This window comes from Nicotiana tabacum, chromosome 20 (assembly GCF_000715075.1).
Source record: "Nicotiana tabacum cultivar K326 chromosome 20, ASM71507v2, whole genome shotgun sequence".
Lineage (NCBI taxonomy): Eukaryota > Viridiplantae > Streptophyta > Magnoliopsida > Solanales > Solanaceae > Nicotiana > Nicotiana tabacum.
In genome coordinates this window covers 19310083-19320416 of record NC_134099.1, presented here as the reverse complement: position 1 = coordinate 19320416, position 10334 = coordinate 19310083, and positions in this window count along the sequence as shown.

The following is a 10334-nucleotide window of genomic DNA, read 5'->3' as shown; positions in this document are numbered from 1 at the left end:
AAAACAGATCTGAAAATTTCGAAAATTTTGCTATAAATAGAAGAGAAAATTTAGGAAGGAGGGAGTTCAAAAAAAGAGGAAAAACTAGATAGAGAGAAGAAAAAAAGAGGGGGCGGAAAGAGAAGTATACACGCGATATACAATCTGGATACACAGAATATACAGACTTCATTTTGGAGAGAGTAAAAAAGATAGAACCAAATTTTCTGAAATATTGAGAGTGGAAGAACACCATAGAGAGTTCAAAGCTAGAAAGAAAAAACAAAGAGAGATTTTCGGACTATTTTTCTTCTCTATTTTTACTAGTTTTCTCCGTGTTGCTGGGATTTCTGGATTGAGGTGTTGAAGCTACTGTGTTGGGCTTTCTGCTGCTGTATGTTGCTGTGTTATTACTGTTGCTGACTCCTCCTTCTTTTCTTCTTGTACTGCCATTTCCAGGTACACATTTGTACACTCTCGGCTTGAAGCGAAATGAAGTATTAATCAGGCTTTGTTCCTGTTGAATCCCTCCTGTTTAGATTTGTGTTTGAATATAATTTTCCTTTCTTTGTATAAAAATGTAGTCGATTAATTAATGAGTAATGGGGTTGCATATGTATAACTTCTTCATCTAATAATGTTAGTTTAAATTAATCAAATACTAGTTAATTTGTTTTGATATTATGGTGTGTCAATCTCATGTTCCAGTATTATTGAATAATAGAATATAGAATGAAAGCAATTTTTCTTTGTACAAACTCGATCGCAATTTTCCATTCACATTAGCCGTAAACTAATAACTAATAAGTTATGTTTTTTTTAGCATGTAATTAATTGAGAAATTTTCTTTTATTTTTAGAGACAAACTTAATAGAAGAAATGTAGTCACTGTAGGTTTATCCTTAAAAATAAGAATGAGATGAGCCTCGCCAAATAAAAATACAAAATTGCGGGGCCCTCAGTAAATATTTTCTTTAAATTGCTTAGACTTCGGGATGGACCGTTTAGCAAAATTCCACGGCCCTACCCAAAGTAGATGATACGCTAGTCGCTTTAGGCGCGCCTTTAATAATTTAATTTTATTAAACTCGGGTGCACATTGATGTGATCCAAATCCAAATCTCAACGGAGTCAAAATGTGTCGACGACCACGGGGACATTGATTGTAACGCGGTTCGAGATACATTTTCACAACGTTGCAATTCCTTGTAAAATAATAATAATAATAATTATGAAAGCGGTAAAAAAGTTAAAATTTGCACATAAGTTCATATTTGTATAAAATCAGATAATCAAGCCGAATATAACAGTTGAGCGACCGTGCTAGAACCACGGAACTCGGGAATGCCTAACACCTTCTCCCGAGTTAACAGAATTCCTTATCCGGATTTCTGGTACGCAGACTGTAATATGGAGTCATTCTTTTCCTTGATTCGGGATTAAAATTGATGACTTGGGACACCCTAAATCTCCCAAGTGGCGACTCTGAAATAAATAAACAAATCCGTTTCGATTGTCCTTTAATTGGAAAAACTCCTTTACCCCTCGCGGGGGCGGAAAAAGGAGGTGTGACAATTAATATGGATCACTTCAATGCAATACCCAGCAATCACTCCTCAAAAGAGGGGTCACACGTGATATTAGCGCATCGGTCATCATATCCATATCTACCCTTTCCACCCCGTTAAGGTGTTAAAGCACGAAATGGTATCGTTAATATTGCATGTTATTACCCGTCCCAATCCTATCAGTCCCGGAGGCATATGGGACTACTAATCCTAAAGGGGAGGGAGTTGGGGTTTTTACGGAGTTTTCTAAAGGATAAAAATCTAGGCGACAAGCAATAACAAATAGCAGTTAAAAGGGAAACAAATAGCAATTAAGGCTCAAGTCGGCCTCCTCATTCAAAGCAGCAGATTATTTAGCATGACTTACAAATACTGGTTTGGTCTGTATTAAACTTAACGTAGGAAGGGTGGCTAATTTATCACATATTTTCAGATAAGAAGTCCGAATTAGGGATGTCTGCTGGTTGTAATTATCAAAACTGATGCAATTATAAAATTTTACCCTAAGGCTTGCCTATGCGTTAAACAGAACCAATAGGCATGATATCTATTAGTTTCAGAAATAAAGAAGTAAACTGATTGCAGAAAAGAATTGTCAATTACAGGGACATAAGATCTACAAGTGTTAAACATTATTGCTACTGATTTTAGGCTTATAAGCAAGTTGACGATTCAGGTTCAGTTAATAGCTCTTATAGACATGCTTTCTAGGTGTTACTGATTTGAGCACTGTAATTGCTTATGCAGGAATCCTATTGGCAGGTTGTCTACATGCAATTGATTAGGTATTTAAATCCTATAATAGGTTTGCCTAATGACGGATGCAGAATGCAGAAAGTTCTATAGGCATGGTGTCTATATGAAGATGCAAAATTTTAGAATCGGCTTACAGGCATGGCATCTGTTATGAAATTGCAGAAAACCCTATAGACATAGTATCTATATGAGAATGCAGAAAATCCTATAAACATGGTATATATGCAGAGTTTCAGTGATTTATAAAATGCAGAACTTTAGCAAAATGGTAATCCCTATGAACATGGTATCTACATGAGTGCAGAATTTCGGAAGTATAGTAATTCCCTATGAACATGGTATCTACATGAGTGCAGAATTTCGGAAGTATAGTAATTCCCTATGAACATGGTATCTACCCCTTGCATGCATAGTCCCCTGCCCTTTTCCACTAGCCGACCCCAAATGTTTATTACAAGATTATTACAGACCAGAATGAATAAGAAAAATATATCAGAAATTAAAGATTCCAACCAAGGAGAGCCTAATTCAGACCCCAGGTCTGAAATATGAAATAAACCAACTTCCAAAGATCAGATTCCAAAGCCTTCTCTCATCTGGGGTGTTTCAGAGATCCAAGGAGTTTCAGGAACTCCAGGAAGTGCTTACACCCCAAATATATTGCAGAATTAGATTACAGTGCAGTGTGGAAGGTCCAGCCCTCAAATGTCCAAGTTCAGAGGGAACTCAAGGTCCCAAAGCAAGGCTCAAAAGAGAGGGGCAGAACATAAGGTTCTAGGAATAGGTGTAGGTGCAATAGAAGGGAATTAGGGAATGCCAAGGCAGGCTGGTGGTCATGCCCAGCAATTAGGAGTGTTGGCACACCCCTGACCAGCCTGTCAGCTAAAAATTAGAGAGTTAGGACCTATTGAAGGTCAGGTTTAGCCCTGGACAACAACTTGAATGCTGCCAGGCTATACCTCAACTCAACACACTTAAGGGAATGGGGTATGAGAAATTGAAATAGTCTAGGATCCAAAGGATCCAGTTTTAATCCATGGACAATAACTTTGTGTATTGCCATGTCTTAAACCACAGATCAAGCATATAAAAGGGTATGTGGAATGGGATTCATTGCAGTAACAGATAGCAAGACATAAGCATACTATCATAGAAGTTGAATTCTACAGAGCAGTAAAGTAGGCATAGACATAAAAACTTGTAAGTAAACACATTAGGGTTGATGCTAGAATCAAAACTAGGACATATCAGTTTCAGGAAAAACAAATGAAAGCAGAAGTCTTGAGAAAGCCAAAGTGCAGAATGTTTTAGAAGGGGTTGTGAGAATTAAGTGAAGCTCTGAAGTGTATTCCGTTAAGGTGAAAAGAAAAAGAGTCGAGTATTTATAGCTTGGAAAATAGGTAGAGAGTAAGGGAAGAATCATAGTAATTATGGAACTATGTATCAATTATAATCAATCAACACAAGAACTTCCTTTAATTAAGGAGTTCAAACTCAAACGGTAATGGACAGCAATCAGTTAAGGAAAGAGAATCAAGTAAACATCTTGTGTAAAGTAGGAAATTAGGGGCAAATACATAGGGGTTTAACTAAGGAAAGAAAATTTTAAAATATACGGTTAGCCCAAATAAGGCAAGAACACAGTAAATCAATTAGTACCTAGTAAATCAAGGAATCAGGGATTCGACATTACCAATGAACCAAGTCAGAAAGAGAGGAAAGATTTTAACTTAAGGAAAATCAATATCAATCAATTAGACCTATTAAAAGGGATTCTAAATCAATCACAAGTTGGAAAGCCCTTTTACAGAAAGGTTCATCACATATAAAGAGAATATAGACACATTAAATATGAAAGAAAAATTGTCATGCCATCGTAAAATCAGTGGAAAATCCAGTAACAGATATTTCTGAAAAGAACTGAAACTTTTAAGATGCTTCTCGTAGCAACAGAACTCATGAATAGTATGTAAATACAATAGAAGAGTTCAAAGGAATAAAGTAAAGAAACTAATTCGAAGCATAATGAGAAAAAACTGATAAGAACAATAGAAGGAAGCATGCTTAAGAAGATCCTTTTAGAAGAGGCTTAAACAAAGTTCAGTAGAAGGAAAAAATAGTAAGAGCACTTAAGAACACGATAGAAGAATACAGTAGGTGAAACATACCAGAACATGGTAGAAGAAAATAGTAGAACATAGCAGAAAAACATACAAGGACATAGTGTAGAAAACACAATAGCAGAACATACAAGAACGGAATATAGAAAGCATGGTATAGGAACATACGTGGTAGAAAGGAAACATAAGAACATAGTAGAGGCAAATACATACAAAAGAAAAGGAGAAGAAAGTCAGATAAACACTTACGCATTTTCAGAAAACCCTAGATGGTAAAAGAGGCTACGGAAAGTAATTTTTGAAAGAAAAGTTAGGGAAATCATTTGAACACTCAAGTAGAGCATAGATACACAACAGATCTAAAAGAAAAATCGGGGAAAGCCTCGACGGGTTAGGGTTTCAGAAGAACCCTAGAAAAAGCTTTGAAAAGGTCACCGATCTGAGTCAGAGAGGTCAGAATCACGCTCAAAACACCATGGTATGCCAGAGCAAGGCCGGAGATGGCCGGAATCTTTGAATCGGTGAAGGTTTGAGTGAAGACCTTCGAGGTCTGGCCTCGAACCTTCGAGCATCAAGCATGCAAGAGCCGTAGGAGGTGAGTATAGGCTGTCCATGGCTTGAGAAGCCATGGACTCCGGTGAAAACACGGTGGAACAAGGTGGGAGGAGGCTAGGGTTCTGAAGAGCCTTGAGAGAGTCTGAGAGAGTTTTGGGATTCAGAGGCGGCGTCATTGTGAAAATGGGGTTAGGGTTAGAGGTGTTAGGGGATTAGAAAAGGAAAGGGTGAATCAAGGTCGTTGATCAAAATGATCAACGGCCGGGATTTAAAAGAAAATCCGGACGAGTTTGAAAACGAGTTAAGGGGTCGGGTAAAAATAAGAATTGGGTCGTCCGAATTTGAGTTTGAAATTGGGTCACTTTTAGGCTAAAATTGAAATGAACTGGGGCTATAATTGAAATGAACTGAGGCTACATGTTAAATAGCCAGTTTTACCCCTTTTTATTTATAAAAAATAGTAAAATAATTTTAAAAACAAATTAAAAGCACTGAGCTAATTAATAATATATAAACATTAATCTAAAAATGTTGTAAATGATTTTAGGGTTACAAAACGTTATTAATCGTAATATAGGCCGTAATTGAAATTTTATGTAATTTAGCTTTAAAATATCAAATGAATTTGTAAAAATATGCAAAAACTACGTTAATTATATTTTGGTGTAACTATGAGGATGGAAATAAATTATTAACCAAAATGATAATTTCGAAAATAATTATTGGATTTTGTATTGTTAAAATAGACAATAAATTGGTTTTGAAAAATCTTTTAAAATTTGGAAAAAATACCAAAATGCTTGGGCATGCTTATATATGCATACACATGCTATTTTGAAAGTATTTTGAGTATAAAAATATATAGAGAAAAATTGGGTATCAACAATGATCCTTCGTGCATTATCACTCATATAAAGGAACAGAATGGTACATCGTGCGGCACGACTTCACCATTCGTGCTTTAACACTTTCTCACCAAAACAATGCACGACATCACCCTTCATGCTTTAACACTCTTCCTCACCCAAACAATAATCACAAAGCAATAAGGGCAAGGAAATCAACAAATTTACAATTAAATCCCGGTAAGGGAACAATAGTACAACAGTCATATCCCGGCAAGGGAAACAATATCAACAATAACATCCCGGCAAGGGAGACGACATTAAACAACAACATCCCGACAAGGGAGACAACATTGAACAACAACATCCCGGCAAGGGAGACAATATCGTAATCCTCTTTTCTTTTTCACTTTCACTTCACAACTCAATTCACAATTTGAGCCAATGCTCTATAAGGTTCAATTGCCAATTATACTTCCACAATTCACTTTACAACTTGAGTCAACGCTCTTCAATGTTCAAATACAAATATTACTTCCACAAGCCTTGCTCAACAATAGAAATCATCACATAAAGCATGAACAATACAAACGGAGTCACATTAATCATAATATAAGACTCACGGGCATGCTTGACACCAACGTATAGATACTCGTCACCATGCCTATACGTCGTACTCAACAACTAGCACATAGAAAATAGGACACAACTCCTAATCCCTCAAGCTAAGGTTAAACCAAACACTCACCTCGATGCCGCAAACACAATTCAGGCCTCAACTATCGCTTTACCTCTTGATTCCACAACCAATTCGCTCGTATCTAGCCACAAGTTACTTAAATATATCAATAAATGCTAAATGAATCAATTCCAATGCATGAAAATAGGTTTTCTAAAGTTTTCCCCAAAAAGTCAAAAATCGATTCAGGCCCACATGGTCAAAACTCGAGGTTTGAACCAAAACTCGATTACCCATTCACCCGCGAACCCAAATATATAATTTGTTTTGAAATCAGACCTCAAATCGAGGTCCAAATCCCCAAAATTTGAAAACCTAGGTTCTACCCAAAACACCTAATTTTCCCCATGAAAACCTTTGATTTTGAGTTGATATCATGTGAAAAGATGTTAAAGATTGAAGAAAAACGAGTTAGAAATGACTTACAATCAATTTGGAGAAGAACTTTTCTTTGGAAAATCGCCCAAGAGAGTTTATGTTTTGAAAGAGTTTGAAAAATGAAAGATTTTCGGCTAAGTCATGAATTTGCAGGTCGCAGATGTCGCAATTGCGACCGAGGTAAGCAATTGTGAACCCTTCAGAACCTGCTAACCTCGCATTTGCGATCCCTGAGGATTCAAGTCCTCTTCGCATTTGCGATGCTGCTATCGCATTTGCGATAAATACATCGCATTTGCGACCAAGGCAGCCCATGCCAAAATTCGCATTTGTGACACATTGTTCGCATTTGCGAGCCAGGCTTCGCAATGGCCTGCAACACACCAGAAATTTCCTAAGTCCAAATTTCACTCCGTGGCCTAATCAAAACTCACCCGACCCCTCGGGGCTCCAAACCAAACATGCACACTAACCCAAAAACATCATACAGACTTGCTCGTACAATCAAATCACCAAAATAGCATCAACAGCTATGAATTTAGCATCAAAATCAAAGAAATCTCAAGAACTTTCAAATTTTCAAATTTTACAACTAAGGCTCTGAATCACGTCATATGACTTCCGTTTCTTACCAAATTTTACAAGCTCGACTTAAATCACATAAAAGACCTGTACCGGGCTCCGAAACTAAAATACGGGCCCGATACCATCAAATTCCAAACATATTTCATTTCCAAAAACACATATATATTCCAGAAAATAATTTTCCTTAAAAATTCATTTCTGGGGCTTCGATTCCGGGCATACGCTCAAGTCCCATATTTTCCTACGGATCCTCCGGGACCGTCAAATCACGGGTCCGGGTCCATTTACCCAAAATATTGACCGAAGTCAACTTAAATTCATTTTAAAAGCAAAATTTATCATTTTTCACAGATTTTCACATAATGGCTTTCCGGATACGCGCCTGGACTGCGCACGTAAATCGAGGTGAGACAGAAAGAAGTTTTTAAGGCCTCGGAACACATAATTTATTTCTCAAACAAGTGATGACCTTTTGGGTCATCACAAATTTTACTGTAGTTCCAGTAATTTGATTGAATTGGATTTACATCTCTTTTAAGAAAAATTAACAAAAAAAAAGGAACAAAATCGAAAAAAAATAAATTTATTTGATTTGGTTTCTTTTTTAAGTAAAAAAAAAAAAAAAACTAAACAAACCAAACAGTGAATACCCCTTGATGTTTGTATTCCAGAGGGTCGCCTCTATATTTTCCATCTTGTTCTTTAAGATTTAATGAGAGTAAGATAACTGGTGGGAATGAAGTTTGATTTCTACGAAAAGCAAAACCTGCATTATTAATAGTAGTAGAAGTTTTCCTCCTCCAGCTACTGTCAACATATTTGAGAATTTACTTTATATACATCGATAATATAATGTATAAATATTTTAATATTATCTATGCATTTTGATATGCTGTAATAATAGGTTAATTACTATCTTTATTATGTTATCACTACTTATTTATAATTAGTAATCCGGTTGTGTAAATATTTGTAACACTATAAGTGCATAGAATTTAATCTCAACAAACAAAACTCAATTGCCATCACTGTATAACAATTACTACATGGAGGTAAGTTTATGACTTTATGTTGATCCATTTTGACTGTATATCCGGTTGTTGATCCACATGGTGTTTATTGATCTGGAGAAAGCGTACGATAAGGTTCCTAGGAAGGTCTTATGGAGCTGCTTAGAGGATAAAGGGGTCCCGAGTAACTATATTAGGGTGATTAAAGACATGTATGATGGAGCTAAGACTCGGGTTAGGACAGTAGGAGGCGACTCTGAACACTTTCCAGTTATTACGGGGTTGCACCAAGGGTCTGCGCTCAGCCCATTCCTATTTGCCCTGGTGATGGATGCACTGACTCATCATATTCAAGGGGAGGTTCCATGGTGCATGCTATTTGCTGATGACATTATTCTAATTGACGAGACAAGAGGCGGCGTCAACGAGAGGCTAGAGATTTGGAGACATGCTCTTGAGTCTAAAGGTTTCAAGTTGAGTAGGACGAAGACGAAATACCTCGAGTGCAAATTTGGAGTTGAGCCGATGGAAGCGGGAGTTGAAGTGAGGCTTGACTCTCAAGTCATTCCCAAGAGAGGTAGTTTCAAGTACCTTGGATCGGTTATTCAGGGGATCGGGGAAATTGACGAGGATGTCACACACCGTATAGGGGTGGGGTGGATGAAGTGGAGGTTAGCGTCGGGAGTCTTGTGTGACAAGAAAGTGCCACCGTTACTAAAAGGTAAGTTTTATAGAGCAGTGGTTAGGCCTGCCATGTTGTATGGAACTGAATGTTGGCCGGTAAAGAACTCACACATCCAGAAGATGAAAGTAGCAGAGATGAGGATGTTGAGGTGGATGTGCGGGCATACAAGGATGGATAAGATTAGGAATGAAGATATTCGAGAGAAGGTGGGTGTGGACCCCATGGAGGACAAGATGCGGGAAGTAAGACTCAGATGCACCGGTGAGGAGGTGTGAGCGACTGGCTGTAGTGGGCACGCGGAGAGGTAGAGGAAGACCTAAGAAGTATTGGGGAGAGGTTATCAGACAGGACATGGCGCGACTTAGGATTACTGAGGACATGGCCCTTGATAGGGAATTATGGAGGTCGAGCATTAAGGTTGTAGGTTAGGGGAGAGTGTGAATATTTCTACAACACAATAGAGTGAGACTATCCAGTTAGGAGTTAGACTAGGAATATCATTGGTCGTCTATTGATGCAGGGCTTTACCTTCTAGTTGTACTATACCAGCCATCTATTTCGTATTTCGTATTTCGTATTCTGTATTTCATATTTCATATCTCTTATATATTGTTGTTATTTTTATTACGCATTTTTATGGTACTAATATATCATCTCCTATTGCTTTTTTGAGCCGAGGGTCTCCTGGAAACAGCCTCTCTACCCTTCGGGGTAGAGGTAAGGTCTGCGTACATATTACCCTCCCCAGACCCCACTTGTGGGATTATACTGGGTCGTTGTTGTTGTTGTAATTCGATGAGCTAAACGTGAAGCTTAGACGTGCAGGGCACGTCAGTAGAATTCTATTCTTCCCCGTGATAAAAAAAATGTTACTAGTTTTTTCCTACTCTTGAAAAAAATTCAAAATGGAAGTTTCAATTTGGGGAAGTGCATGTGGAAAAAAAAATCAGAAATAACCAGATTTACAATTGATAATTAAAAAATAGCTACAATTTCAAAAGTAATTGAAATTTTGTCACTTTAATAAAAACACCCATAAAAATTTAAAAAAATTTCAACATAATATGTTGGAGTTCAATTTTTTTACATATGAGATTCTAGCATAACGTGCTAG